Here is a 26,642-nt window from a genome sequence, read left to right on the forward strand (position 1 = left end):
TTATGAGGTGACCCCCCCTCCCTCATGGTGTCCATAGAGTTCTGCAAGCTTTTGGAACCTTGGCCCCCACCCACTCAGGTAATCGTAGTTCTGCTCAGACTCTAAGGGGTTTAACGAGTCCAGTGAAGCTAATGAGCTGAGCGACTCCGCAGCCGACCCGCTGCCCTCGAAGGCGTAGGTCTGCAGAGAGTCATAGGGGGGCGCCGTCAGGTCCCGGTCTGCCTCCTGCAGTTTTTCCCCGATTAACTCCTGGAACAGCCTGTTCTTATCTGTCCTGTAGTCAGGTGTTTTGGCGAGGAGTCCTGGAGGGTTCTTGGTGGGGTCTTGGCAGGTGTGGTGTGTCCTGTTCAGGTGCCTCAAAGCGAGCATGTCAAAGGCCTCAGTGTCCTCCTCACCTCCACCTTCATCATCATAACGAACAATGTTCTCACGAATGTCCCGCTCATCGTCCATCATGAGAGGCTCTCTCCTCCGGTGTCTGACAGCAACCATTACAATGACGACACCTGAGGACACAGGAAGGGGCGGGCTCAGTCTAACACTTATATAAAGGTTAATTATATCCTGGTTGCTATCTTCAGTGTGGCTGGTTGCTAACCTGACTGAGGGTGGTTGCTATGGTGTACAGTCTGGTTGCTAGGCAGTGTCTATCTTACTGATTCAACTTTCAGTTCCCAGAGCTTATTTTCTGATTAAGGTGAAAGGGCCAGAGTCTGTCAGCCGATGATCATGTCTCAGGTCTTACCCAGCAGAGTCAGGACACAGGTGACGACTGCAAGGGTGGCGGCAGTGCTGAGGCCGACCCCCAGTAGTGCTGATGCCCCCTGACTGCAAGAGCGGCGGTTTCCGGCGTCGTCGCAGGTGCAGACGATGATGGACAGCATGTTGGTGCTGCTGAGAGACGGACTGCTGCCATCTGAAATGACCACCGGCAGGAAGTGAACCAGCCGATCCCGCTGCAGGAAACCACCACGGAGAGTCAGGATGGATGCTGTGTTGTCTGAGGACAGATGGATGGACAGGAGGAAACACAGGAGTTATGTTTGATAAGACCGTAGAACCTGCATGGTTTTAAAATGATCAACTGATGTCAGACTTTGGACTGGGAAAATAACATGAATAAATATCATTATAAAAGTCATAATTTTGGTAAATCAAACAAAGATTTTCATGTCTTCAAATAATTACAGTGGTTTCAGATATCGACTGCAGCTCATTACAAATTTGATGCATGCAAATAAGGCAATATTCAGTTGTTCTTGGACTCTGCTGAAACCCTGAAGGCTTCTGAAATCGACAATGCTGATTTGTCTATCCAGACCATTGGTCAATCTGAAGAACTTCTTTAGATTGACTGCATTTAAGTTTTCCACGTGGATGGATTTTTGTTCCTAAAACTCAGACATTTCGGTGATTAAAGGGGTAATCTGGTATTTTTAAATGTGGGCCCTGTGTGTTGTGACCCCTTTTACCAATCGATCAAGGGCACCTGGTTGCTGATGGTGAGGATGTTTCGATGCGTGTAAATGACATGTCCACTCTGCTGCTTTGACCCAACATAATCACGGCCCTTTCATTGTTCGCATTCTTCAGTTCCACAGTTTTCAAAACCAATAATAGTCCCCTTACCAATCAGAATAAAACACCAAAACGACACGACACGGTCTAAAGCTGTTTGCCTCCCCTCCATCAGCCACACCTGAGTGCCTCACCTGGCTGATTATATGACCTCACTTCACAGCAGGGATGCCCCCTAGTGGTGGGACGCTCACAGCAAGAATAAAAAACAAAAACGAAATACATGCACAGAAATGGCTCTTACAGTGTGTAAATGAGTTAAATAAGTTTTGGAATTGGTCCGTCGGATTGCCTCACACTGCTGTCTGAGTGGAGGATGTCTGAACCTGCTCCATGCATCATGCCCTGGTTCTATTTATTTTATTTAAGTTTTGCACACCTGCTCTACCTCCAACCTTTTTTCATTCCTTTTCACCAGTGAAAATCCACGCCGATGGCCTTGACGTTTCTGTTTCCCTTCCGGTCAGCAGTCAATGTGGACGATCGATTGATTGATTGATTGATAGATTGATTTACAATGTTGAAAAGCAGCACATGTTATATGATCCGCAGCTCAGTATCTGTGAGGATATCCTCAAAAAAGAAACAGGGGAGCAATTGGGAGTTGCAGGTAAGTAAATTGTGTTCCAACTATATTGCTAGCAGAACAATACTGAAGTGCCAACCTAGCCAAGTTTCAGAGGAACACACAACATTAAAAGGAAATGTTGAGAGGCTCTTTCAGTGATTTAGTCGGCTGAAAAGAGGAGTGTTGACTAAATAAATGAAATTAAATTTCTGAAACAAACTGTAGTTTCTGAACAGTTGATAACTGTTGGGTCCTAATTCCCAAACAGACACGTTGCTTTATGTGACGTGATAAAAATATAAGCATTCATTCTTTAACTGCACATGTTCATACAAGAGAACAGTTTGTGAAGTGATTGATTGATTCACTGACTGACTCATTGATTGAATGTATTTATGGATAAACAGACAGAAAAAGAAGAATAAAAACGTCAAAGTGAAAACATTTATTTCCACATTCTGATGAAGACAAAGAAGAACAAAGAACCAGAAGACCTCCAACATTAAAAACTAAACAACACACCCCCCCAAAACAAAAACATCACCACAATTTAAAAGAAAAAAAGGACAGCTGAAGTAAAATGTTACTGCGTATTTCAGTAAAATCCTGTGAACCTGGGCACCGACTGCTCACCTGATACAGCGTGTGCCCCATGTCCTTACCGCAGTGGCCCAGGCTCGATTCCAACCCAGAGCCCCCTGCTGCGTGCCATCTCCGCCCCCCACAGCAGCATCGCCACACAAAGGGGGAAAAAAGCTCGATATATAGCAGAAGACCGTCCCACGACGAGGTGTGAAAGGGAAACTTCTGGCTGCATTATTCACCTGAGGCACTAAATATAACTTTGGTACATTATAGTTATGCTGAATATGGAACATTGCATTTTCATATCTGAGAACACAAATATCGAGGCACATTAATGTCATGGATGTCTCCCCATCACAAAGAACACATTCATGTTTGGAATGGAAAGGCTAGAGACATGGAGTCAGCAAACTTTTCACCAGCTGGCTGACTGACAGGCTCTGCTCCAGCACATCTGTCATCCACCACACAGACACAGAGGGAGAGAGAGCGAGGGAGACTCTGAGGGAGACAGGAACTGACTGCAGATCAGATGGTGTAACACCAGCTGTGACACCGATGATTTATTTTGCTCAAGGTTTCAGTGGCCTTCCATGTTGCCTGAATACAATGAGACACAGTCTGCGCTTCAATGTGATAGTGAATGAGAGGCTCTGCACTGAGTCTCCTGATGCCATCAATCTGAAATAGAGGGAGGGAGAGAGGTCAGTAAACAGTTTACATGTTCAGTATGAAGTATTAAATCGTTCATTTGGACGTTTGCAGATGTCGAAGCTTGAAGCAAATGGAAAAATATACACAACCCCAACTGAAGGAAAGCTGTACCCCCAAGTGGATCTGAGGAGGAAAGGAGCACAAGTACTAATTCCTGTCCTTCAACCAACGTGATAACATGCAATTACTGCCACTCCTCGAATTCTGCTCAGTCACTGTAATATATGAGTAATATATGAGTAATATATGAGTAATATGAGTAATATATGAGTAATATATGAGTAATATGAGTAATATATGAGTAATATATGAGTAATATGAGTAATATATGAGTAATATATGAGTAACATGAGTAATATATGAGTAATATATGAGTAATATATGAGTAATGTGAGTAATATATGAGTAATATATGAGTAATATGAGAAATATATGAGTAATATATGAGTAATATATGAGTAATATGAGTAATATGAGTAATATATGAGTAATATATGAGTAATATGAGTAATATATGAGTAATATATGAGTAATATGAGTAATATATGAGTAATATATGAGTAACATGAGTAATATATGAGTAATATATGAGTAATGTGAGTAATATATGAGTAATATGAGAAATATATGAGTAATATATGAGTAATATATGAGTAATATATGACTAATATATCAGTAATATATGAGTAATATATGAGTAATATGAGAAATATATCAGTAATATATGAGTAATATATGAGTAATATATCAGTAATATATGAGTAATATATGAGTAATATGAGAAATATATGAGTAATATATGACTAATATATGAGTAATATATGAGTAATATGAGAAATATATGAGTAATATATGAGTAATATGAGTAATATATGAGTAATATGTGAGTAATATATGACTAATATATGAGTAAAATATGAGTAATATATGCCTAAAACTTTGATCTTCACTAATCTCTCAGAACCAATCAGGATCACAAAACAGAAAACGTTTTTTTGGAAAGTTGTAACTTTTCAACAGAATTCAACAACTCTTATAAGAAGAACTGACAATGTTATATTTTTACTCTTCAATCTACTGTTATAACCCACGAAACTGTACAGAACACAGAAGTATACCGTAATCTGAAACTGATCCCCAGCCAGCTTTGACTCATGTCCGGAGCTCCAATCATTAGCAGGCACATTTCAACTGAGAGTGTCTCTGATACAAGAATCACTACCGGCCACTGCAGCCATGTGCGGGGGCCGCAGCATCAGAGCCATGACACTGAGAAACTGAATAAACTGACGAAGAAGGCTGGCTCTGATCCGGGGACAGCTCGGGAGCCCCTTGAGGTGGTTGTTGAGAGAAGGACAAAAAGGACAACACTTTACATCCCCTGCATGACCGACAGGCAAAGGTCAGAGACAGCAGAGTGGGTCATTCCTACCCACAAAGACGAGCCTCTCCTCAGTGACTCTGCACATTCAGCTTTAATCTACACTGTGAGAGCTCTACCTGATCTTCATCTGTTCTGTTTGTTTCAGTTAAATGTTTTATCGAGTACAGTACTTTCTATTGACATGTATATTTTTTAAATTGTGTTTTTCTTCACAGGTCTCAGCTCAGCTTGTATCAGTCATATATGTTTTGTAATTTGTGATTTGCTGACAAAAACAAAAGTGAAAACTCTTTCACAGCTAATATTATTGCAATTTAGCTACTAAACTATTTAACAATGTCTAGTTCACGAGGCGAGTACAGGAGAATGGGAATCAGTTTACATTTTACTGATGTAATAAATAGGATGATAATTATACGCTGCCATGTTACTGACTGCGTCACGATAAGGCAGCCACTCAAACACTGACCAGTGGGTAAACTAAAGAAAAATATATGGCAGATGGTTTCAGTGCTTAATACACCGCTTTGGAGAAGGGAGAAGTGTCTTGTTTTCATTGCTCAGGCCTGATAGGGTCTGCCTCCTGAAAGCTGCCTCCTTCCTTCCATCCTTCCATCCTTCCTTCCTTCCATCCTTTTCCTGATAATTTGATGCATCATATGTGGTGTTTCTACAAAGAAGTCGGCATGCAGCTGGTCTCCTCCGCCGAGCATGCTGGTACCTGACTTCTATTAATAATAGGATGCAAAGTAGAACAAACAAAACTCTGTTTTGATTGGAAAGGGTACAACCACAACAGAAAAAGACTTTTAATCCTAAAATGCTGTAACTTCAGGAGGGATTTAGAAGTGTTAAATTGGACTTTTCATAATTCTAAACCGAGGCTGTTAACAAATCAGAGTCATAATTGGAGCCTCAGCAGAAAAAACAACTATCTAAGTTGTCTTTCCAAGTTATCATGAGCCATATTGTTGCTACGTGGTGACCTCTAGTGGCTGTAGTAATTATGACGGGAGCAAAGGAGAAAGTCAGGTGAAGGTGGGGTGGAAGACTCAAACAAACACAGGACTTCCACCCAAGAGAACGCTGTTTGTGTTCCATTTAAAACCGAAAGTTAATGTACCGACATTACATCACATATCTAACACTAATGTGCTTAATTTACCTGATCCGTTCCTAAACCTAACCAAGTAAACTGTGACCATTTCACAACGTTAACAATGTGAGGATGAAGGTCTGTTACAACAGGGCTCAGCCTACATCGTATCGGCTCATCGCTGGTACTCTCCAGTGGGATGTGTCATTTTGGGAGTCATGGTCAATTGACCAATTCAGTGGTTTAGGATTGGGACTGTGTCCCTAACAAATGGTAGCATCGAACACACACACACACACACACACACACACACAGTGGAGTTTCAGGACAGACAACGCTCTCCACTACTAGATGTCAAAGCAACCACACTGCATCCGCCACGCTTTTAGTCTGAAGGTATCCACAGCCAGCGACCCCACGACCACAGGGTGTAATAGAAAAGTAAGTGTAGCGGAGATTTTCACAAACCAGGACCCTCAAAAGTTTTAAATCTGTTTTTCTAAGATTATGAGATTTAAATCTGAGTTTAAACCTTACTGCTAGCTAAGTGCTTGCTCGATTGTCAGATATTCTGACAGTAATATCAAAAATATCTTGCTTTATTACAGCCTGTATAATTCTAAAATATCACCATGTACAAATCACAAATCGAATCATTCTAGCTACAGAAATCATTAAAGTTTAAGAAAACTGTTAGTTTTGAAGAAACAACTTACACTTACTCATTTGCAGAGGTAGAAATCTGTAGTGCCTCCAGAAAACGAGTCTCTTCCGTCCTCTGGCTGCGGCCTTGCTTGTAGTACATCTGGACAGTTTTTCATGCTTCATCTGCCAGAGTTTGGTGTTTGCAGCGGTGTCAGCCAGCAGCTGCAGCATGGGCTGCAATGGCTGCAACGCAATACTTACCATCAATGTAGACAACGTACCGCTTTGTCATTACTCACACACACCGAAATATTTCAACACAGGGACCAGGTTTGGAAACACCTGAATGACCATTAAAGGGTTTGTTCATGCACTGGTTAGCCTAAATTTGAGTTGTTGTTTTTTTTTGCCATAACATGCTGCTTTCAGATGAGTTGATTGAAAACGTCCAAAATAAAATTCATCCAATACAACATAGGTTTTTATTTTAGTTCAGATTTTACTGATTAGAGAATGCCACATTAAAATATTTAAATCTTCAATTTCAGAAAATTTATATGACAAAAAATAATTGTGCTAATGTAACCATGAATTGGGGTTCACCTTGGCAAAATAATCAGGGAAAGGTAATGACAGGCAGCAGCCTCACAATGTTTGCTATCTAACTCTCACTTTCTTCTGATTTGCTTCATTTCCAAAGTTAATCTGAGATTTGGTCAATCCCAACAGGCCTTGAGGCATGTGTGCACAGAACATAAATTCATTGTCTTATTATTGGCTCCTTCTGTCTCATACCCCCCAACACATGAGAATACAGGCCCCCCATCATGTGTTTGTGCCTCACATCTGTTTTTCATTGGCCTCACTCAGTGGAACCTCTTGGGCTCAACAGAGCCCTGACAACATCTCTCTCAGTGAATGAAAGATGCTCAGTGGTCTCTGAGTTCAGGATCCAGTCCAGGATGAACTGAGGGAAGCGTCCGGCCCTGTAGATCTTCATGATAACTTGTTTTAAGGAGAGCTTTACCTTTATTGTCTCTCAGGGTGAAGTTGAGGCTCTCAGCAGCCTCAGAGGCCAGAGAAAACATGAAGTGTTGTCCTTTCTCTGGTTCATCACGATCCACAGCACTCAGGGTCTCAATGATCTGAGAGGTCAAAGGTCAAACACATGAATGAGAAGGTCAGCTGATTGAAGAGAGAAAATCATTCCTGTTTATTGTGTCTGAATGATAGTTTTAGACAGCAACAGTTCAGATTCAGTCTGTTGTGGACGATGAATTTGGATTCTGCCGCACAAAGAACGACCATCACTGACAGACGTTATGAATATGTTCTGTCATCATGTGGTTCTAAAGGCAAAAACACAGACAGGTTTGAAGAAAAGCAGGTAGGAAGAAGGCAGAGTGCGAGGCTGAGGCCGTTTCCTAGAAGAGCAGAACATACGAGTTTGTTTCACTGGTTTAACTGGAAGGTTTTATCAGTGTGTGTGTGTTTGCCATGTTATCCCATTGTATTAATCTTTCAGTTCTGAGGAACAGTGCTCAACCTAACTGAACTCACAAACAGAATGGCCCTTTAAACTGGGGCATCATCTCTCTTTAACAGAACAACAAGCCGCTGTTATAAGAAATGGATATCTGAAATATCCCCCTGAGCTCATAAATTCATGTCATGTGACTTCAGGCTGATCCTGGTCATGTGACTTCACACTGATCCTGGTCATGTGACTTCAGGCTGATCCTGGTCATGTGACTTCAGGCTGATCCTGGTCATGTGACTGGTATCAGATTAGTTGCACAGTAATGGAACATTTGGATGCAGACCATAAACAGATTAAAACAGATTTCAGAAATGATCTAACAGTTAAATATCCCTTAAATAACACACAAATAACATTTGATTTATCTGAAAGACGAATTTTAAGACACCACCAAGCAGCAGCTGCTGGCTCGATGGCACTGAGGCAGTCCATCACATTCACCAACATCAACATTTACTGCACTTTACTCTCTTTTAAGTTCAGAAATGTAAATGAATAAGTACATTCCTCACTGCGAGAGTGCTGAAGTTAAGCATAATTTTAAAGACAGTTTAAGAAGAGCTGTGTTTGTTTTGTTGGCAGCTCGTCCATGAGGTTTCTGTCCTGAGACTCTAATGAATGACCGATAAATAAAGTCATTCAAAAACATCAACAATATACAGAAATATACAATATAATAAACATTAATAATAATAAATATCATTGTGGAAACACTGTCTCTGAGACATGATGTTTCTACATAATAAAAGCATGACTGAACCACATATTTCTACATAATAAAAGCATGACTGAACCACATATTTCTACATAATAAAAGCATGACTGAACCACATATTTCTACATAATAAAAGCATGACTGAACCACAAATTTCACATGACAATAAAAATCTGGTATTTTCACTCTGCCAATTAAATTTAAGTACCTGTGTTTAAAAGTCTCTGGACCAATGAAAATAAATTTTGCTGTGGCCCTGAGGGTCAAAACACAATAACATTTTACAGAACACTGTGTGTAATGAACAGCATGCAGGTGATGCTTACCTGTCCAGGTTCTGTGTTCTCACAAACGAATGTTTCATACTCGATGGCGAAGCTCGGAGCGTTATCGTTAACGTCTGTCACAGAGACCAGAACTACAGCTTTCCCCACCTGAGACTGATCCACTGACACACACACACACACACACACACACACACATACACACACACACACGTCAGCTACATCTGTTGAACTGTCTACATCATGAACGGGCAGGAAGTCACCAAAACAAAATAACAGGTTAAAGGAAGTCAACAGTAATTTTGAAGCAACAAACAGCTGGTTAGCTTTGGTTGGCTTTGGTTAGCATGAACACTTTTAACAGGGAGAAACAGATGAGCTCTCTGGTTAACATGTTTTATATCATTTGTTTTAATCCTGCAAAAATGACAAATATAAAAATATAAATGTTTTTTGAGCATTTATATCAAAATGTCTCTCTTGGGAGGAAACGTGTGCTAAAGCACAAACACAAGCTACCAATACCCGCCTCAAAGTTCTGCAGTATAGCTGGTTAATGAGGATTTATTTGACTCCAGAAAAGCTCAGTAAGTACAATAATGATATCCTGGTCTTGTGCATCAGGTGCGGAGGAGAAGGGGACATTTTTCACTGTATTTGGGAATGCAGAAGTCCAACAGTTCTGGTGGGAGATTAAACAGGTTTTAAAGGGAATAAAGTGGCCCTTTGTCACTTTATGCGCACACTGATGGTTTCAATGGCTTGTACGCGTGCCAGTGTAAGTGCATGCAGGTGTAAATGCATGACACATCCAATGTCCAAGCATTACTGATTTGTGTTGCAGGTTTATTAAGATACATACAGCCGACTCAAATGCTCACTTTCACCACAACCCACGATTCTAACCTGCGGCGTTACACGCCATGGCATGGTCAAAAACCGTATGAGTTCCCCAGTGTGCGACACCACGCTGATTAACCCACCTACCTATATAGACTCAAACAATGGCCTAAATGGATACTGCCACCTACTGACACAAATGTGTACAACACTCAAACACAAAAAATGACAAATTTGGCTCCTACAGGGAATTTTAGTCCTTGACCCTAAATTGTTTATCCTCGGTTTATATTCTGGTAGACAGCATATTTCTAGAAAAATAATTACTGCCCTGGAGTTATGTCTCCTGCTCGCAAAGAGTTATAGCAACCTCATGGAGAAGTACAAGTAAACCAAAATTCAACTGATTAAAGAAATATCTACAACTTCACCGATGGAGAAGATTACTTATTTATAAAAGGGAAACGGTCACTATTTCCAAACATTTGGGGACCTTTTATTGAATACATGGAGAATGTGGATTTGAGTGGTGGGGGGGTGAGATGGAGGAGGAGGCGTAGTTATTGGCAGTCCTCTGCAGTGTCCTCTGCAGTGTCCTAAAATAATACTCTTTTATTTTTTCCTGTCTCTCTTTCTGTTTTGATACTCCACATCCTTATTATGGGTGAATTATATATTTTGGTTTAACCGCACAGTATGAAACAGAGAAGCTTTTGTTTTTTTTGGGGGGGGGGGGTTATTGTTGTTGTAATCTTGTTTTTTTTTCATGTTTGTACGTGAAAATTCTTTAAAACTTAATAAAAATACTGATGGAAAAAAGTCTCTCTTTTCTTTTCCTGTGGGGCCATGGTTAGCTGGATTAAGATCCAGTTTGTATGTCAATAAGAGTGAGTGCTAAGTTGTAGCGGATGGGAGAGAGACACATTACAGGGGGGCTCAGTCTGCCTGTAAAGCCAGAGGGGGGGGTGACCGTGGATCTAATCTCAGAGAAGGGGAGCAGAGGCTGAGTCAGTCTGGGATCATTTTGGAGGTTTTTGGTGAGGCTGCCCCTATACGTCGCACTTGGACCCTTTGGAGGAGCATGGCCGGTGGAGGGGACTGTCCCTCCCTTCAGAGCAGGGTTTCTCTTATTAACTGAGGGACGGGACCAGGATTAATAAAATGACATTAAACAGCGTGGATTCAGTGTTGCTTCATGGTTTAAAGTGGGACGAAGTCTCGACTCACGGGTCTCAGTGGCGAGGACGGTGATGTTGTGCAGAGCGATGGTCTCTCTGTCCAGAGGTCTGCCTGTTGTGATCACACCTGAACTGCTGTCAATGTTAAAGTAGCGCTCCACATCTGACTTCCTGTCTATAGAGTACCTGCACACAGATTTAGCCCTGTTAAAACTTCAGCAGTGATTTTGACTCCGTATCTGTCTGAAAGTGGTGACGTTTGTACCTGATGGGGCTGTTGGTGGCATCGGGATCGTGAGCTAAAACTGAGCCCACATCGGTTCCAACTGCAGCTCCCTCAGAGATCCCCATCCAACTGACGAGGGAGGAGAAAACCGGAGGCTCATCCACGTTCTCCACCAGCAGACGCACCGTCGTCACATCGTTGAACAAGTCTGACGACAGGAAACGAGCGTCCACGTAATGATTGGATGCCTCGACACGCAACACGTAGCTCGACTTCATCTCAAAGTCCAGAGTCTGGAGGGAGAAGAGGGGTGGACCGATGATGACTGATGTTATCTCAACATCCTGACGTCATTATCTCATCATGTGGAGATGAAGCAGCCTCACGTGGAGCTGTTGAAGCCTGATTTAAAGGGGCATGATGTACGTTACTAAAAATATGTTCTCAAGGTTCTTAATAAAACCACGCACAGAGCAGTCAGCTTTGGGAACACCAGATCATTTTGTCTTTGCACGCATCACTGACATCGATCTAAATTTAAAACAAACTGTGTCGATGGTTGTCAGCAGCTGTTCAGCAGCAGAGGACTCTCCTCTGGGACTGACACAGAAAATACAATCCAGAGCAGTTCTGCAGCTACAGACCAGAAACAATCAGAACAACTCAAAACCGAGACCACCGAGAACACGTTTCTGCCATCCCCAGTAAGAAACTGGTGACCTGCTACAAGATAACCAGTATGTTCTCCAAGCACACCAGTGCCTTCTGACATCAAATCAGTAGTTTCCACGAGAAAACCAGTACCTATTGCACAGAAACCAGTAGGTTCTTCAAAGACAACAGCACATACTTCTGATACCTTAACCAGTACCTTGTGGAGTGTGACCAGTCCTTCCTGTGTGTTAGGATCGGTGATGATCCTGAAGGTCTCCTGTTCATCTCCATCCAGGATCCTGTAGTCCATCTCAGCATTTGGACCAACATCCAGATCCAGAGCTTTGATCTTAGCGACCACTGCTGAAACCAGTACAGACTCTAGAACACTGAACTGGTAGCTTTCTGTAGGGACACAGTTTGACAAACAGGTAAAGTGCCACATGGTAACACATTTCCTCTTGACTCATAATGTTGGTAACAACTTCATCCAACATGCTGTGGAGGCTCCTGAAAGACCTGCTGGTCTAATCTGTCACCTCGCGGTGCTTCTATGATGTCATATCAAAAGGTCAGAGGTCAGACTCACTGCGGGGGAAGCGAGGCGGGTTGTCATTGACGTCGGTCAGCATTACTGTGACGGATGTGGTTCCTGACAGACCGCCCATCTGGCCAATCATGTCTTTGGCCTGGACAACCAGCAGGTAACTGTCCTGCGCCTCCCGGTCCATGTCAGCAAGAGCCGTTCTCACCACACCTGCAGGACAGGTGAGACTAATAAACAAATCAACACCACACCAACAACAAACTTGATAAATCCTCTTTAATAATGATTCAGTCTGGAAGATTTTACAGAAGATAAGACAACACACCTCAAATTATGAAACGCTGTGCTGATACGTCTGACTTAATGAGTAAATAACAATTACAGTTAGCTCATGTATCTGTGACGACTCTCATTCATCCAGTTCACGTCTAAGAGCTTCCACATGCAGCTGGACTTCATTCAGGTTCTAGAAGCATTTCGCTTCTCATCCAAAAGGCTTCTTCAGTTCTAACTGACTGGTGGGGAGTCCCAGGCATTTATCCTCTTGTAGGATTGTGGACCCAGTCGGCCATCATGTGAGCTGTTAGCGTCACGTGAGTCATAGTGTTTTTCAGTCTGACTCAACAGGAAGTGAAAACATCATGTGACCTCTGACCAATTAAGAGCTGCTGATACTGACCTTAAATACATGGGAGATTCAGAGCAGAGGAAGCTGAAGCTGTTAATACTCAAATAATCCTCACACACAGACACACACACACACCCACCCACCCACCCACACACACATTCTTTTAATCTGTCAGTGCAGAGAACGAGTTAATTCACCTCCTCTCTGTGAACCACAAACATGTTTCAGGACCATTTACAGGTTAATGTCTGCTGCAGATGGGGGTGGGGGTGGGGTGGGGTGGGGTGGGTAAACACACTAAACTGGTTTAAATAAGAGGGAAACATTAAAACATGGCAGCAGGGTTTAGGGTTTTTTCACAGGTTTAAATATTCAGATGTGAAGTCTGAATCAGGGATTATACGTAGTATTTTTTAATTAATACTACACTTTGCTACTTTGTTAAAATCCACATAAATATCAACATTTTATTATCTGGCGTCTCTCAGCGAGCTGCCTTCACTTGTTTTTACAACTCTTACTTAACATATATCAGTCTTTACCGACCAGTCACGGATGTAACAAATAATAATAATGTCATTTAGAAACTTGTCAGAACTGAATGTTAAAAATCAGAAACCTCAGAAAGCATGTTCTGAAATGATTCTGTTTCTATGTGTTATATTTGAACTAACTAGAGGTAGTAGTAGTTGTAGCGTTGTATTTCATGAGTGTGAGAGCTGTGTGAGCTCTCACACTCATGAAATACTGTTGTTATCTTCACACTTTATTCTTCTTCTTATTGTTATTATTTCACAGAAACTTTATTCCAATGTAAAAACATAGATCGTCTACATGAGACATAAGTGATCACGTTTCTTTAAAACATTTTTTCTTTTGTAGAATTTTGTGAAGAGTTAAAATTTGTAATGGAAGTCTATTGGAGGAATGTCTGAAAGTTCTGTAGCAACTACATGTGCTACAGATTTCATGCTTATGTCCAACAAGTCTATAGCATTCGATACAGTCTCACCTGTAGGTGGCGCTAAAAGATTTGAAAAGTTGCAGCTAGCAGCAGGTTGCAGCAGCAGCAGCAGCAGGTTGCAGCAGCAGCAGGTTGCAGCTAGCAGCAGGTTGCAGCAGCAGCAGGTTGCAGCAGCAGCAGCAGGTTGCAGCTAGCAGCAGCTAGCAGCAGGTTGCAGCAGCAGCAGCAGGTTGCAGCTAGCAGCAGGTTGCAGCAGCAGCAGCAGGTTGCAGCTAGCAGCAGCAGACGTGAACGTCGTCCAGCTTTCACACACAGTTTCTTCAAGAAATGCAATGTTGTCCTGATGTGTTCTGGTGCTTTCATTAGTTATGGTCAGGAATGTTCAGATCTTGTGTTCAATGCATTCAGGCGTGATCTCACCTGTCTTTGGCTCCACAGAGAAGTATGGTTGACCCTGCACCATGCTATAAATCAATCTGGCAGAGTTTCCATAAGTCGGATCATCAGCGTCTGTCGCAACCACCGTCACCACTGACGTACCTACGATTCAAAAACATCTTTAATTACAGACTGAGGGGGTCACACTGGTCCCCTGCTCCTCTTTGTCAAATATAAAACTTATAAAACAAATCAAAACAAAGGGCTTAGAATGATTTAAGATGGAAAAACATTTTGGAGTAACTGAAATATGTACGTTGTAGCCCTGAGCAATATAACTGATTTTCACATTAAGAGCCTGTTTGATTTTTCCTTTTCACATTAAAAGTCTGCTTAAACTCTGATTTTCATTTGTCATAAAGTCTGTTTTAACTTGGATTGTCATATTAGGAGCAGCAGCCTATAAAACGTGGTTAACTACAGCTGCTTTGTGCTTCTCATTGTAATTAATGAGCAGAGCTTCGGGATGATTTCTGTCTGAATAAAAACAGATCTGATTCTTTTTTTTCCGTTTGAACCTTCTTCTTACTTTTAATAAAAGAAAGGAAAATTTGACTTAATGTATGTCTCAGAACCTTTCACAGATATAGATATCAGCTCATATAGTTCTAAATCCATGTTATGGAGTAAAAATGTCCCTCCTTTAGTCTGCAGGCATTCAGACACACCTACGGGAGACCGCTCAGCCACACTCGCAGTGTATGGTCCCTCCAGGAACTTGGGCTCGTTGTCATTGATGTCCTGGACTTTGATGATGAACTGTGACTCGGGTTCGACCAGCAGGTTGGTCTTCTGGTCTCGAGCCTGAGCTCTCAAGGTGTAGTACGCCTGCTGTTCCCGGTCCAGCCTCTTGGTGGCGTGAATGTCTCCTGTATTCTCATCAATGGTGAATATGGACATCGCTCCTTCACCATTCAGGATGTACCTCACCTGACCTTCACCTTTATCCATGTCAGAGTGGAGCTGCACAGAACAGAGACAACCAGGAGAACCAGCAAAACCACTGGAGCAACCAGGTAAACCAGTAGGATAAACCAGTTAAACTATCAGAGATGACCATGAAGAGGAAGTCAGGTCAGTTAAAGGAAGTCAGGTGTTAAATTAACTCCTACCCTTACTCAGCTGACTGGAGGACTGGAAGCGGAGGAAACTGCTAGCCTAGCACCAGAGAAGACAAGTCTCACCTGCTTTATCTTGTTTATTAGGACTCATTACTTTCTTGTGAAAAAAACTCAACACAGAACTTTTAAATCTGCTGAGTAATTAGCTCATCACTGAGTAATTAACACATTAAGTATTGAGTGAGTAACAGGTGCGTTATAGTTCTTTTGAAGCCCTCAGTGTAGTCTGACAGGCACAACCTTTCTCTCTCTGTCATGACAACGTAAAGTTGTATATCATCTATAAATCTATCACGATCAATAACACCATGTTTCCTGGTCACCAACAGAGGAAAAAAAAATATTAAAATATCCTGCAGTTTTTACCAGTCAGCTGTACACTGACAAACGCACGCACACACACACACACAGACACACACACGCACGCACACACACACACACAGACACACACACGCACACACGCACGCACGCACACACGCACACACACAGACACACACACGCACGCACGCACGCACACACACACACACAGACACACACACACACACGCACGCACGCACGCACACACACACGCACGCACGCACGCACGCACGCACACACACACAGACACACACACACGCACACACACGCACACACACACACACTGATCTGTCAGGTTGAATCTGTGCAGCTGTCGGCTAAAAGACAGACAGTGTGTGACTCATCTTCTAGAATGGGGGCTCTGTGTGTGCGTTCACTACAGTCCTGTCATCTCACAGAATGTGTGTCAGCCAATCAAAGACCAGATCTCAGGCTTGAGATGTGAAGAGGAAACAGTCAGATTAAGTGATTTCAGACGAAGAACATGGAGGTCTGACAGTTGACTGACGGACAGAATAATAATAAAGTAATCTGATTACACCTGTTAGAAGTGCAGCAGATGTAATGATTCAAAGCGTCCATTAGGTGGAGATTAATTTAACATCATCTGAGCTACGTGAATTTATCTGAATATATATATCTGTACCTTCCCGACATAGAGCGGCTCATCTCCGGTGTACTCCTCCAGGATGAAGAACTGGTTCCACACCCAGCTCCTCCTGCTCCTCTGGTGGGAGTGGACACGTCCTGCTGCTCCTTGTCCTTGTCCTCCATCATTTCCTACTGGTCCTTGTCTTTGTGCCCCTCCATTCCCTCCTGCTGCTCCTCGTCCCGACACCTGACAAAGGAGGAAGGAGTTCAGGGTCATCCCCTCACAGCCTGGTTCCTCCCACAGGATGAACATACTGAGCATGCTCAGAAACCGGAGACGGTTCATTGCTGAGGAGGAAGACACCAACTAGGAGATCTCACACTGTCCAATGAAGAGACTTCAAACTGTCCAACAAGGAGACATCAAATTGTCCAATGAAGAGCCCTCAAATTGTAGGAGCCCAGAGATCGGTCTTCTAGGCTGACCTTCCTCAGAGGATGGATATGGAGAGCTGTATTCTTCTGAACACCTGAAACAAAATTTGATTTATCCATAAAATCTGTGTGGATGTGTATGTGTGTGAGCAGCTTTAGGTTTCAACCCATCACAGTGTCACTGTTACAGAGTACAGTCTCCCATATGAACTACCCCACCCCCCCGTCAGCCCTGTTATTCTGCAGGTTGTAACAACTGTCTGACCTCTGTGACTCTGAATTTTAAGCATGCAGCTTTGACTATCCTTGGCTCGAGCCTGAGTGCTTGTTACTCTTCTTCCTCGATGGCCCTGCTGAATTGTGGTGTCCCTCAAGGCTTGGTTCTTGTCCCCCTTCTGCCAATACACTTATATACATCTTATGCAGATGACACACATTTATACATGCTGGTAAAACCCACAGATCCTAGCAGGCTCGCTAACCCGCCACAACCGGTCTCTCTGATATGAAATCCTGGATGTCCCAAAACGTCCTTGAATTTAATGATGAGAAGTCTGAAGTCATTCAGTTCAGTTCCCCAAATTCAGTCCGCTCCTCTGGTGCTTATCTTGGCCTCTCAAATAATATTATGCTGCTGGGAATTTATAGCAAATTTTGATGCTAAGCTCTGTTTTGATGATCAAGTGTTGTTCAGTTACTTCTTCCAGCTCAACTGAGGCCATTCAAGCCTCCATCCTACTGAACTCTCTGCCTGCGAGACTTAGACACACTTTTAAATCTCGTTTTAAAACATTTATCTTTGTGAAAGCATGTTTTTATGCTGTTTTTATTTCTTTTTTTAATCTTTCTCTTTATTCCCTCTGTGCTCATGTTGGCCTTTATCTTAATTTATCTGCTTTATCCCTTTTTCTTTTGTAACATTGTTTTAAAAAGTACAATATAAATTAAATGTATAGTTATTACACGTGTCTTTGTTTTCTGTATTGTATTCTCGGACTGAAACAATCCTCCGAATAAAACAAAGTAATAAGAGAAGAAACCACACATGTTGTGTCAGCCCGTTAGCATCGACAGACTGACCTTCATACTACACCAACTGACGACATACAATAAAATAACCAGTAATTCCATTTTAGAGACTTGTTTTTAACGGTTTGTAAAGTGACATATGTTATTTTATTAACAGAGAATATTTTACAGTAATTTCTCTGACAAAAACCTAAAAAACTGGATGAAATGTAAATAAGCTTTTACTCAAGTGAAGAACACTCATTTTATTTTATCTGGTCCAACAACAGGAACTAAAAATAATAATGTTCTTATGTATAAACTACGTGTTAATACTATGTAGTCTTTGGTACATATTTTTATATTTTATTCTTAAAACAAAGATAAAACACAGCACAACAGAAACAGTGAGCAGGTCTGGATGGACAACACAACTATTTGTTTCATTATTTTCATGGTGTTACATTTAGTTTGTCGTCCATCAGTATTTCAGACAGCGATGAATTAATCTGATCCCGTCAAAGCTGCTTCAGTCAGCTGTTAAAATATTCAGAGCTGAGAGTAAAACAACAGTCTTACCGTCCGTTTTCTGATCTGCAGGTTCCCTGATTGACAGTTCAAGGAGGGATGAACTCCAGCAGCAGCTCGACGGCCGACTCTCTCTCTCCATTAGTATCCTGCTGTCGCTCGTCTGTCTGCTATAAAGACCCTGTTCCCTCTGGGGGCGGGTTCCTCCTCCTCCAGTAAGGGAGGGTGGGGTCACATGAAACATCAGTATTATTAATGCTTCTCTAGTCTCTTCCAGTCTGTGTGTCTTCACTGGTTCCTACAGAATAATCTATTATCTCCGTCATGTAGTTCAAACTTATTACTCAAAGGGCTGCATCTGAATTCTGTTCGGGGTCAGAGGTCCAGAACAATTTCCATTAACAACATATGTTTAACCCCCTGACGCCTGAATGTACAGAATTATATTAATAAATTTGTTCTTATGTTTTTGCTCTCAAATTGATCCTAAATTAAGAGAGTTTGTCAATTTTTCTGTAGCACAAACAATAGATATAAATTTAACTAGAACAGGGTTCAAACAAACAGTACATGTGCACTTTTTCAAGGCTTAAATGCAGTAAAAACATCTTCAAAATTCATTTATTTCATCAAAACAGCCACAAAATTGGCTCACATCCATTATATTGTAACAACAATTAGAACAGGGGTTCTTTCACTTTGACCGGTCTGATGAGAAACCAGTGCTCGCAAAGGTTCCCAGGTGTGTGTTGAATATGCACAAATTAGAAGAATGCATGCGTGATTTGGCTGCAATCTGTATGATGCAAATTTGCGACAATCGGCATGAAGGGGTTAATCAATTAATAAACATCACATCTCTTGTGATTGGGCCAGCACGACACCAAGACGAGGCTTAGACAGTTCAGCCACATTTACTTCTGACTCGGACATTTCCTGTTATTGTGGCCAGAGAAAAGAGACTGTTCTGAATGTGCTGGTAGCAAATCCTCTAGTTAACATTAATGTGGAAACTCAACAACACACAACACCCCATGTCACCATGACAACCATGTCAACAGTAGGAAACAGCTACGCTAAAACAGCATTCATCTGGAGACAGATCAGTGTGAATGATCTCCAGCTACAGCTTGGGATAAATAAAGTATATCTATCTATCTACAGTGAATATTCAACACCCCTGAGAAATGACTCATCAAGAGAAAATTTATTTCAAAATAGAAAATGTTCACTTCATAATGTTTTATAGTGACTGACGTCTTCAACTGCATCTGTCCAAGGGCCAGAATTTTTCTATCAAATAATTTTGGCCTAATTAGTCTATTATTGTTGAGTATTTTAAATGAATGCTGTTTTTCTGGGTCTTTTTCAGTGTGAACAGACTCCTTCTAAAGGTGGAAAAGCCACAATGATACCAGATGCTGAACTAGAAGATGCTGTCAGGTGTGAACCTAAAGGACCACTACTGATGAGCGAGTCGTGAGCTCAACATAAAGTCCTCTTCAGGATCCAGAAGGCAAATAGAAATACTCAGTTTGAGACTCAAATAAAACAAAGCACGGTGACACGTCCAGACGTTCAGTGGTTCTCTGACAGCTCTGGAGATTCCTCCTCCAGTCTGAGAAAACATCTGAAGGAATAATTTCAGGAACTGCTGTGATGATGATGATAAAATCCTCACAGCTGAACGAGCTCAACAAGACAAACTGCTCAGATGTCAAACATGTTGTTATCTCGTTAAACTGATCTGAAATCTCTTTCCAGTTGAAGTGTGGATGTGATTGTGTTCATGTTCACCTGGCGTAGCATTACACACAGGTACACACTTCAGTCCTCCATCTGGGTCACACACGATGCCTTCAGGTCCACATTCACTGTAGTTATTCATGTAAAACAGAAGAAAACAGACTTGAAGCGTGAAAACCTGCTTCATTGGATTGATTAAAAGGTGCAGACTCCGTCATCTGGATTGTCCACGATGTCTTTTTGCTGTTGATCTGTCCCGTACAGACGTCCTCGTCCTGTCTGTCCATCCTACAGAGGGAACTTTTCTCTGTTCATCTTCCTGAGCTTTCTACCATTTCCCCATTAAAGAGTATTTATGTGTTTTTTAGTGTGTGAGTGCATGTGTGTCTTTGTGTGTCTGTGTGTGTCTCTCTGTGTGTGCCTGTGTGTGTGTGTCTTTGTGTGTCTGTGTGTGTGTGTGTGTGTGTGTGTGTGAGTGTGTGAGTTTCTGTGTGTGTCTGTGTGTGTGTATGTGTGTGTGTATGTGTGTGTGTATGTGTGTGTCTGGCTGCCAGACTGAAGCTCAGTGAATTACACGATTCCTCTCCTTGAAGTCTTCACATGTGAAGTGAAAGCTCAGGCGGCTGAGAGCCAATCAGAAGCGTCGTCTGGAAGTCGTCTTCACATGAAAGGTCAAAGCCGAAGAGGACGACCTCCTACAACTGGGTTTGTGTGTATGTGTGTGTTTCAGTGTGTTTCTGTGTGTGTATGTGTGTGTTTCTGTGTGTCTTGTCAACAGTTTGATAGAAATTATTCACATTACTTCATCTGTAAATGTTTCCATATGTTGGAAATGGACAGATGGGTTGTCAGGCGTCAAACATGTCTTCCCCGTCTCCATGTGGATGTTCACAACAGAGACAAAGACGAGTGTACACCTGAAGGAGGACTGATGAAGCACTGAACCCAGCAGGACTCAGTGTGAGATCCTCGACCTTCACATTAGATAGACAGATGGACAAACACCAGACGAGCTGCAGGAGGTTCAACGAGAGAGAGACGAAGACAAGAAGAGAAGAAGACCTTTAGTGTCTCTGCTCGGGCCTTTAATCTTCATCTGAACAGCTTTTAATCTGAAAGGACCACAGCAAACAGAATGACACGTTTTCACCAAACTGAAACACATTTATGTGATAAGTACATGATAGACAGCGTGTATAGACAGGCAGACAGACAGGTGAGTCACAGACAGACAGGCAGACAGACAGACAGACAGGTGAGTCACAGACAGACAGGCAGGTAGACAGGAGAGTCACAGACAGACAGACAGACAGACAGACACACAGGTGAGTCACAGACAGACAGGCAGGTAGACAGGAGAGTCACAGACAGACAGACAGACAGACAGACAGACAGACAGGTGAGTCACAGACAGACAGGCAGGCAGACAGGCAGGTAGACAGGTGAGTCACAGACAGACAGGCAGGCAGACAGGGGAGTCACAGACAGACAGGCAGGTAGACAGGTGAGTCACAGACAGACAGGCAGACAGACAGGTGAGTCACAGACAGACAGGCAGACAGACAGGCAGACAGACAGGTGAGTCACAGACAGACAGGCAGGCAGACAGGGGAGTCACAGACAGACAGGCAGACAGACAGGTGAGTCAAGGACAGACAGGCAGGTAGACAGGTGAGTCACAGACAGACAGACAGGTGAGTCACAGACAGACAGACAGACAGGCAGGTAGACAGGTGAGTCACAGACAGACAGACAGACAGACAGGTGAGTCACAGACAGACAGACAGACAGACAGACAGACAGGTGAGTCACAGACAGACAGACAGGTGAGACATTTATTACAATTTAAAGTGTTCAGAGATTTTACACCTGATCGAACCACCAGAGGACACGCTGACGATAAGTGTAATAATATGATGATGTAATAATATGATGATGTGTGTAGCTGGGCAGGTATAAATCCTGCGTGTTGATTGGAGGACAGGAGGTGTGGGTGTGTTGTAGGATCATGTGATGTGGAATGGTGGAACGTGAGGACAGACAGAAACACCTGACTGTAAACTTGGTTCATGTTTTCAGATTCGATGTTTCATGTCTAGTTTTTCTGTCTCATCACTTTCAAATCAATATTTTCCTGTTTTGATCAACGAGCTGCTGAAAGTCATTAAACCACTTCAGACTTCAATCATTGATTAAACACAGAGAGTCAGAATTCATTTCACAGATCTTTGTTTTATTATTTACAGGCAGATGATGACCGAGGCCTCAGGCTCATACATTTCTTTCACTTTAATTAATCGTTAAGTCAGATGATGGATTATTATTAGAGTTAGAGAGTCTCTACTGTAACTCAGATCCATCCATCATGTTCAGGTCAGAGTCAAAGAGAAGAAAGAAGAAGTCTGGACCTGAGTCTGACTGTGAGCTGCAGTTTCACATGAAGACGTCGGCTGACCTCAGACAGGAACAGGTGGGACCTTTCACTGTAGAATGAAATGTGTCATCATAACTAGGTGTCACACAGGTGTGACACCTCCCTCAGAGGTTCAGAAACAGCTTAACCTAGGTCTGATCGGTTGCAGCACATGTGGCGAGGAGGAGATCAGATGATTAATCAACATTAGGTCCATCGACTTCATCAAGACTCAGCTGGAAAAAACTCTAAATCTTTTCTTTCTGAGAGGATGGAAAGGCAGCACACAGACTTCAGACGGATCTAGTCCACAAACTATCTGCAAGTTTAGGGAGATACAGGTCACGTAGGTGATGACCACAAGACATAAATATGCTATTTATAGTTTTTTAGTGGACTAGCGTCATTGCAATGTGAACGCAAATGTGACTGGATCAAAAGTGAAACAGAAGCACAAACACTGGTTCAGACCATGGTCGGACTTTCAGAAGTGAAAAGACTGAGAAATCTAATGTGCTGAGATAATGATGCTTTTAATCTCCAATATAAGAATAATCCAATGATGGTTGTCTGTAGATCCAGGGGGGCACTGCAGACAGGAGCTAACAGCTAACAGCTAACAGCTAACAGCAGACTGTTAATGGAGAAAATTTGACCAAATGCAAACAATAAACAAAACAGACGTCAGATTGCAGCTACCAACAGTAACAACACAAATGAGGAATTTAACACTCCTGAATCAGGAGTTCTCGGTCGAGCCGAGGGGTCTCCCAGTTGGGTGTGCCCAGAAAACTGATAAAGGAGCCATGAGCCATCCTGATCAGCCTGAATCACCTCAGCTGGCTCCTTTTGAAGAGAAGGAGCAGAGGCTACACTCTGAGCTCCCCCCGCATACCTCAGCTCTTCATCCTGTCACACCGCGGTGAGGTTTGTCTCGTCTTGGGTTTTTTGTCTTGTCATTTCCTGTTTTATTTTGTGAATCTAACTCTCCTCTCGTTTCAGAGCACTTGCCCTCCCTCATGTGTCACCGGTGCGTCAGCCTGATTACCCATTGTCTCCACCTGTTACCTATTACCCTCCATGTGTTTAAATGGTCTGCGTCTCCCTTGTCTCGTGCCAGTGCGTGTTTGTCCTAAGGTCGTATCACCCGTGCCAACTTTTGAACCACAGCCACAGATCAAGTCTTCGTGTAAGCCATTGTTCCTCCTCGTGAGCGTTTTATGTTGATAAAGTTTCATAGTCTAGTTCTGAGCTTTCTGTTCCTTTGTTAATTGCTCGTTATTCCAAAGTTCTCCTTAAGAGTGTATTCGTTGTTCTCGTTTCATAGTCCTTTTGTTTGTTTCCTAGAAATTTCCTTATCCTCCGTGTGAGCGTTTTTCGTTGTGTACTACTCTTATCATAGTCTGTATATTTGTCTTTGTTTTTACCTTCCCTTCCCTCCTAGCGAGCGCTTTATGTTCTAACCTCCCAGTGAAATTGTGATAATCCTCTGTCGTTTTTAAGCGGAGCGTATTTTGGTTCGTAGTGGTCTAATCCCTGCGTTGATTAATTTTGATAGCCTTGTTTTGTTTCCTCCCTTTGGAGCGGATATTGTTTCTTAAGTTTCACAGCCTTTATTCCTCCTCTCTGAGCGATTTGCGTTATTCTAGTTATTTTGTTTTGTTTCCCTTGACCACAGTCAGGTCCTTATAGAATTTACTAAGAGTAATTTCACAGCTGTTGTTTTCGCGCTTGTCGAGGAGTTCTTTGGCGAGTTGTGATTTAATAAACTCTGTTGCTGTGTAACTCTGAGTCCTCTTTCCAGTATCGGCCTGACACATCCGATCTCTAGTATCTTAGAATCAAGATACAATTCTGAGGGTCCCAAACTGGACATGCTCCTCAACCAACCACTGTAGATCGATATATATATATATATATATACTGATTTTATTTTTTTTATTTTTCCTTTTTATTGTCTGTATGGTCTCTTTCTAGTTCTCCTTTTTATTCTTTGTAACTAGTAGATTTCCCGTCATGGGACTGAGACTCTCTCATTGACTCAAAGTTGAGTGAAGGTGACCCTCTTGTTCATTGGGGAGAACTCCAACTTTCCCACACCTGCCCGGGTAAATCTGGAAAAGGAGAGTCCAACCCCTCTCCAGGACTTTGGTTCCCAACCGGTGCTATATAGAGGGTAAGCCCAGCCATATCTAGTTGTACTGCTTCACCTCCTGCACCAAATGGGGGTCCTTTCCCCTCCGAGGTGTGACTTTCCATGTTCCTATGACCAGTCTACGATGCCAGGAGTCAGCTGGTCCCTGCCTTTGCCTGCCAGACAGTTTGTGTGAAAGGTTTTTTATTGACAGACATTATACTACAGTACATTGTATTTTCTACACCTTTATCAACAAACAGCCTGTAACTGCTGTCGCTGGATATTATTCAAGACTCTCCTGATTATTAAAGCCAAACCATCACATAGAGGGGACACCAGACATTAGAGTCTACCAGCAAAGCTGGGGGCACCTGAACAGGTGGGAAGACATTTCTTCATGTTTTTTTCTCCTTTACAGTCAAACAAACCACAAAAAGCAAATCAACATTTCATTATTCTAGTTTAACAGTTTATTAAAACAGTAAATCAGATCTATTAGGACTAAACTGACTGTTTACAGAGGAAGTGACACACCACAGACTGTCTACTACTACTGAGACCCCCCCTCCAACAGTCTCAGGTGTTCTGAGCTCTGACAGCCTGCAGCTGATCTGATCTCAGGTGTTCACAGGAAATGAATCATCTACAGCTTCAGGACAACACACACACACACACACACACTCACACACACACACACTCACACACACACACACTCACTCTCTCACACACACGACACACACATTCACACACACTCAAGCCCGAAACAAAAAGACATGAAAATATGAAAACAGAACAAAAAATGATAAAAATTAGAAACCTCATAAGGACAACATGCAGCAGAGTACAGGCTGATAACATGAAGTTCTACTTAATATATTCAGTGAGAATTGTTGATATTATATTTGTCATTAGAAAGTGTTCATACTCGTCATGTTACTGTAGAACTGAATTTGAATTTTTAGTTTGTGTTTGTTTCATTCATGATTTACAGACACTGATCCTCAGAAAGGTTCCCTCTGTCAGGGAACAGTCTGTAGAACTGTTTCAGCTGATGATAGAATTTCTATTTTCTATTTCTTTTTCAAATTTAGTGTTTAAATGTTTTATTTAAAATCTGGTGTTCAGGTTTCTGTTTTCAGGGACTAAACTGGTTTGAAACAGAACTGGTTCATCGGGTCTAAGGACACTTTCAGTTTCACAGGAAGTCCCTCTGTTGTTTTTACCTGTTGAGACTCTTCCTGCTCACCTGTGATTGGTCACTCAAGTTTTGTGTTTCCTAATTAACGAGCAGCACAGCAGTTTCAGTAATTAGTTATAGTAATTTGCGAGGGAGTCTTGTCATCTCTCTGCTCCTCTGTGGACCAATGAGAGTTTTAATCGACTACATTTTTCTCCCGTTCACCTGCTGCGTGTTTTCTGTTGTTTCTAATTCTACGATTGTGTGTTTTATTGTGATGTAATGTCTGTCTCAGGGACAAATATGTTTCCAGTGATGTGGATCAATCTTCACGCCACTGAAATGTGACTTAAATGAATCCCAGAGTGTTCAAATAATAGTTATTAACTGTAGCCAGCAGGACTAGCATGCGGCTGGTCAGAGAGCATGCTGGGAAATGTTTTAGGATGTTGGTCATGTGTTGCCTCGGTGTGTCTGTGTGAAGAGGAGCAGAGGATGAGCTCACTGTTTCCTGTGTCGACCCAAAAAAAACACAACAGAGATGG

General features: G+C 42.2%; 1 pseudogene; it reads right to left on the reverse strand.

Moving 5' to 3' along the window:
- LOC121615613 lies at positions 1 to 26,554 on the reverse strand (annotated as a pseudogene).
- Positions 26,555 to 26,642: the final 88 nt, after the last annotated feature.

Source organism: Chelmon rostratus, chromosome 12 (genome assembly GCF_017976325.1).
Source record: "Chelmon rostratus isolate fCheRos1 chromosome 12, fCheRos1.pri, whole genome shotgun sequence".
NCBI lineage: Eukaryota > Metazoa > Chordata > Actinopteri > Chaetodontiformes > Chaetodontidae > Chelmon > Chelmon rostratus.